Source organism: Aptenodytes forsteri, unplaced genomic scaffold, assembly GCF_000699145.1.
Source record: "Aptenodytes forsteri isolate BGI_AS27 unplaced genomic scaffold, ASM69914v1 Scaffold15, whole genome shotgun sequence".
Classification (NCBI taxonomy): domain Eukaryota; kingdom Metazoa; phylum Chordata; class Aves; order Sphenisciformes; family Spheniscidae; genus Aptenodytes; species Aptenodytes forsteri.
Window position 1 is genome coordinate 11,509,573 of NW_008795129.1, and position 6,016 is coordinate 11,515,588.

Below are 6,016 nucleotides of genomic sequence, written 5' to 3' on the forward strand. Positions count from 1 at the left end.
CCGGGCCCCGGGGGGAGGCAGCCCCTGAGCCCCACGCTGTGCTCCCCTCTCCCAGCTCGGCGGCTGCTGGAGCGCGGGCTGGGCCATGCTCCACGGCCTCTGCTCTCCCGTGCCGTCCCTCCGGGGCTAATTGAATCATGTGGCTGGAAATTGAATCCAATTGAATAGATTAAATGAGCCGGGCTTGCCGCTCGCTGCAGTGCAGCTCAGAGTCTTGCCAGGCTGCTGCCAGAGGCTGGGAGATCCTGGGAGTCCCATGGGGACACGAAGGGGCTGGGGAGGCTGCAGGGAGATGGACACCCACTGGGCTGGGCTGGTTCTCCAGCTCTGCTTTGACAGATGAACCCTCAGCCCTTTCTCGGTGACGTGCAGCCTGGCCAGGTCCCAGGGCCCACAGGTCGCTCTGCTACGGGCATGCACAGGTTGGGTTTTGCTCGTTTCCTCTCTGAAGCAATTAGTGACTTATTAGCTGGAGCCCCTCTGCTCCAGGGTTCAACCAGGGTGCTCCCAGTGGCGTACGGGGGTGAGGATGCTCTAATGACCCGCGGCTGCAGCAGCCGTGGCTGTGCCCTGCTCAGCAGCTCCAAGCCAGTTGCTCTCCCAGCCCACGGCAAGTGATGCTCCAGCAGCACCAGTCTGCATCACCCCGGCCCACGTGCCCTGCTTTCGGCCCCTCTGCTGTGGCCATTGCCAGGGCAGTGGGGTGGGGTGGGCAACAGAGAGCAGCGTGCTGAGACCACAGTCGCAGCATGGACATCCCTTCCCGCAGAGGTGAGCTCAGGCACGGGGCCCTGCCCTGGCAGAGCAGGAGGACACGTGTCCGCAGCATGGACTCGCTCATGATGGAGATGCATGCCCATTTTCATAGCAGACCTGAGCTGCTGAAAGGGCCCCTGGTGTTGGCATCCAGCGTGGTGTAAGTGAAGGTTGGAAATAGTATCTGGTTCCTCTTTAAATAAAAGCTGAACCCACAGGCACTGAGCACACAAACACGAGATGCTCTATGACGCTGGGAGGGCTCGTGAGACTCGGCGTACCTCCTGAGTCCAGGAATGCTCCAGTCTAGTCTCCGCTCTCTAAAACAAGGGCTTTTCTTCACACAGATTTTGCATCTGTTATGCAGAAGTGGCAGAGAAACGTTCAGGGTGGGCACAGAGCCCCCTGCAGCCCACCCACCAGTGGGGCCGCGCCAGGGAGTGCCCTCCTTGCTGGAGGCGTGGGCAGAGGCAGGTGACCAGCTTTCGAGGATGCAAAGTGTGATGCGAAGTCCTTTCTCCCTCCTGCACATCCAGATTTCTCCCACCTGCTGGTTTGCATTTGACAAAGGAGGTTCCCTCTCTCCTGCAGCATTCCTGCTTGCAAGGCTCGCCCAGCAGCTTGCAGGCATCTGTTCCTCCTCTAGCTTTGCAAGATTTTCAGCAGCTGAAATTCCCCCCCCAGAGCTCAATCTCCCAGTGGCTCCCACCTACCCGTGTGTCTCTGCAGGTTGGGTTTGCAGAGATGGGACTTGTCCTCCCCTGTCTGCCCCAGCTGCCTGTGTCCTGGGTGATGCCCTGCTGGGGCATCACCTCCCCAGGACCTGCCCATCTGCTGTAGCTGCTCCCCCAGTCCTCAGGACCCCAGGCCTGCAGAGAGCAAGGGGCTCATCTAGGTCTCGTGCCATCCAGATCCATTTCCAATGTGGATGTAGTAAATATTGTGGTTTATTCCTCAGTGAGGCTATTTGCCCTGCCTGGAGCCCCCCCCCAGCCACTTGCATGGCCACGAACATCCCTCCTCCGGGCTGGGGGGCTGCATGGGCCCTGGGAGGGGAATAGCCCCTGGTGCTGAGCTGCTCATCTCCGTCTAAGGCTGCTGTTTGCTGGAATTTTTGCAAGGGGTGAAGATGCCTTAAGGAGCTCCCGTTTCTGCCCCCCGTTCCTGGAACCGTCCCCTGGGTGCTACGTCCCATGTCCCAGCCCAGGAGCTGCCCGGGAGCCCTCTCTGCTGGGGGAGCAGACCTGTCTCTCACCACCCAGTGTAAATCTGAGCCCAGAGGCACCAGGCGACTGCAACCAAAATAAGATTAATGGCATCTGCTGAGAGAGCATCCCGAGGACCGCTATTGATGACCATGGCTTTAAAATACTGTTAACAGTGGATAAAGCACCATGATTTAGAACACTTGGCAATTACATCTCTGTTTGACATTTCCTGAAGATAGGATCAGACTCCTGAGTCCTGCTCTCTGCTTTTCCGATAGAATTAATAAGAATGGAGATATGCAATTAGATAACGCGCAGGCTGGTAGGGCAGATCGATGCCTTGTGGTTACCTAATGAAGTGTTAAATTGCGTCTTTCCCTCTCCCTGTCCCCTATAACAGCCGCAGCAGGCTGGTTTCAAGAGGGCTTGCAGGGCTCGTGCCTGGACGAGAGCCCCCCGCACCCCTCTATCCCAGCCCGGCTTCATGGCGGTGGGGTGCAGACCCCAGTGCTCCTGTCTCCTTTCCAGGCTCCTCTTGCTTCTGTGGATGAGAGCAGTTTGGGATCATCTCGGGCTTTGTGTTGAGCCTGGGGTTTTCAGCCGCAGCAGGCTGTTTGCAAGAGGGCTTGCAGGGCTCGTGCCTGGACGAGAGCCCCCCGCACCCCTCTATCCCAGCCCGGCTTCATGGCGGTGGGGTGCAGACCCCAGTGCTCCTGTCTCCTTTCCAGGCTCCTCTTGCTTCTGTGGATGAGAGCAGTTTGGGATCATCTCGGGCTTTGTGTTGAGCCTGGGGTTTTCAGCAGGGCTCCGTGGGGACACACGCATCGGCAGCAGCTGAGAGCAGGCTGCTGCCCCCAGAGCCGGGGGGGTCCCAGCAGGGAGCTGGAGGCATGGATGAGCCGAAGGGATTGGCCCCATATTGCAGGGTGGGTGTCCTGGAGAGGAACAGGGGTGGTATTGGGGGGGGCTCGGCTCAGTCCGACCTGGGTCTGGATGTGGCTGGTGGCAGCCCGGCACAGCTCTGCCTGTAGTGGGGCTCTGCATCCAGTGCTCCGGGCAACACCGGAGCATCCCCAAACTTGTCCCCTTCCCCAGTTACTCCTGACAAGGCTGCGTTGGCCGCACACTGACCTGGGGACAGAGAAGCCCCCTGGACAGCGTGGCCCTGTGCACACCTCCCGGCCCCTCTCGCGCCGGCTCAGGGCCGTTCCCGCCTGCAGTTCCACTGTGCGGGGAGCAGCGTTAATCCCGTGCAGACGTCCTTTACCGAAGTGCTGCCGCCGCTGACAGGGTGACGGATGGGCCACTTAGGGAACGTGCCTCACGCCCGGGCTGATGTGAACGGGTGATTTCCATCACGGCGAGGGTGGATAGGTGCTGCTGGCGACACCCTGCCTCCGAGAGACACACAGCCCAGGGTTCAGCGCCCCTCGCACCCCCCGCTCGCCTCCCTCTTTGCGTCTCCCACCTGCCCCCCTGTTCTCCATCCCCGTCCCACCCCGCTGCTGGCTGTGCCAAGCCCTGGGGCTGGTTTACGTTTCCCTGTTTCCCTCGTGACTCTCTGCTGCTCTCCCAGAGACGAGCTGGGGGACCTGGGTGCTTCCACAGGACCCCTGTCTACCCCAGCAGGCTGGATCCAGCCACTTGCCCGTCATCCACACTTTCCTGGCCCTGGGCATTGGGGTATGGGCTTCACGGTGAGCTGTGCCCCTTTTGCTGTGGAGCCTGTGCCACTTCTTGGCCAGCTGGGGCATGGTCCTCCCTCCCAGTTACCCCTTGTAACTGGGATCCAGGCTCACAGTAGCCACCAGAGCTCTTCCCATTCTCCGGAAACAGTTAATCCAGCGCCATCTGCAGCAGCATGGACCACCAGCCCTGCCTGCAGATGGCTCCTGCCCACCCAGGACCTGCCGATTGCGTTCACGGTGGACGTGGCCATGACCAGCGGCAGTGAGGCTGCACGAGGCACGAGAGCATTGATTAAAGCCTCGGACGCTGCTTAGGTGATTTTCCCCAGCCAGGCCCAGCCTTTCTGCATCTGCCGCACGTCCCGGTGACACGTGCTGCAAAGGATGCTCTCTGCACTCCGGTATGACTTTGCTGCCGCGCCTGTCCCTGGCCAGATGTGTTTACCGAGGTGTCTCAGTGCACCCACAGCAGGGCCCCTGCCTGGGTCCAGGCGGGCGGGCAGGGACCGGACCCATTCCTGCAGCAGAAAGGCAGCAGCAGCCGGCAGTGGGCTGCTCCCACCCCGGCATCCTGCAGACCCCCAGCTCCCGGTGCCTGGAGGAACATTTAGGGGAGGATGTTGCATTTTTTCCGAGCAGAGAAAGGCTCAAAGGCTGTGAATCCTGGCAGGATGCCCAGCCCTCGTGTCTGCTAAGGAAAGGAGCCGTGACCAGCGAGCAAGCGCTCTGTGTCCCCTGTTTTCTACACTGCAGGGAGGGAGGGCTGTGTCAGCCTGGCCCTGGGGCTGCCCCATCCTACCCCGTGGTACCCACCAACCCGCCCAACTTTCCCTCCTCTCCCCAGCCTGGCAAAGCATCTCTCGCTTGCCTGCAGGAACAGGAGCACTTAGCTGGGATAAAAATAGCCATGTTTGCCTCCCCATGGACCGGGGATGGCAGAAGGTGAAAACTTCCACCGTGCAGCTCTGCTGGGCCCGCCACGTCCTGTGGTTCATCCTGGGATGAACCTACAGGATGCTGGAGATGGGGCAGGTGAGCCTGGGCACCGCTCACACAGCCCTCCTGACCGAGGCTACCTCCCTGGAACACCGCTGGTCCCCAGGGGCTACCGAATAGATGCAGCCAAGGGTGCGATGGAGAGGATGGAAGAAGAAGGACGGGGAGGGCAAGGAGCAGCAGAATGGACAAGCCCAGCAGCACAGGGGGTCCCCAGGCTGGCCGGGCTCCAGCTCCACTCATCAGGCTAAGCAGAGGGGGCATCGCCAGGGCTGTCCCAGGAGTTTCTCCCCAGCTGGTCAGTGCATGCAGGCTCTGCGGCAGTGGCAGGGCCACAGGGAGGGCTAGGGGTATGTGTTTAGTTCTCCGAGCATTTCTCCACTGCGTTTTCCTCACTAAATGGCTCTTATTTTTAGATCCAGGCAGTTGCTAAGCATCGCTGCCTCGCTAAGGCGGCTTCTTTCATGGCTTGACACCAAAGCACGCTGACAACACGCTGCCACGTGAGCACGGCCCTCCCTCCTCGCTGCTCTGGATTCCCTTTCTGCCCTGCAGCTCCTGTGGGCCGGGACAGCCGGGCTGGGCGCAGGGATTGGGATGGGATGCTTTGCTTCCTCCCATAGTTCCTGCTCCCCTCTGTCACTCTGTATAGATCAAAGGATGAAGGGAGGAGAGGTGGGAAACGCTGGGAGCTGGGCAGCCCCCAAGATGTGCCCAGGACCCCTGTCATGGTGCAAACAGGCAGTGCACAGGCAGCGGCATGACAAAAGCCCCTGGCTTTGCCCATGGCGGGGGCTCTCCAGCACAGTCTGCATCCCCTGGGATGGCACTGTGCACAGATGGCAGCAAATAACCAGGGGCAGCAGTGGGACCTCCAGCCCCCAGCACCAGATGTACCTGTGGGGCTGCGAGCTCCTCTCTTGCCAGCACTGTGCCCCTAGAAGCCCCCCCAAGGTGTGCTGCTTCTTCGCCCTTTCCCTGGGGCTGCAGGAGGTGGGGGAGAAATCCTGCTAAAGGCTTCAACCCTGCATGGGAAACCCATGCTCGGGATGGGGGGCAGCAGGGGGGACCTGCTCCCATGCTTGGCTGCAAGCAGGCGGACCTGGGCCACCCTCCCCACACCTCTGCTGCGTCTCTTGACCACTGCACATCCCCGCCACCTCTGACCGATTTCCCATCCAGCTTCTCCCCGAGGGGGGGGATGCAGCAGCCGCCCTGGACTGGAGAGGGCTGGGGTCCCCCTTCCTCTGTAGCTCCTGGGGGTCCCGAGGCGCAGCCCGGCATGGGCACCGACACGCAGGGCTTAGGGGGCCCTCGGTCCCCCGCAGCAGGCTGTGGGGGTCTGCTCTCCTCCAGCTGCCCTGCGCC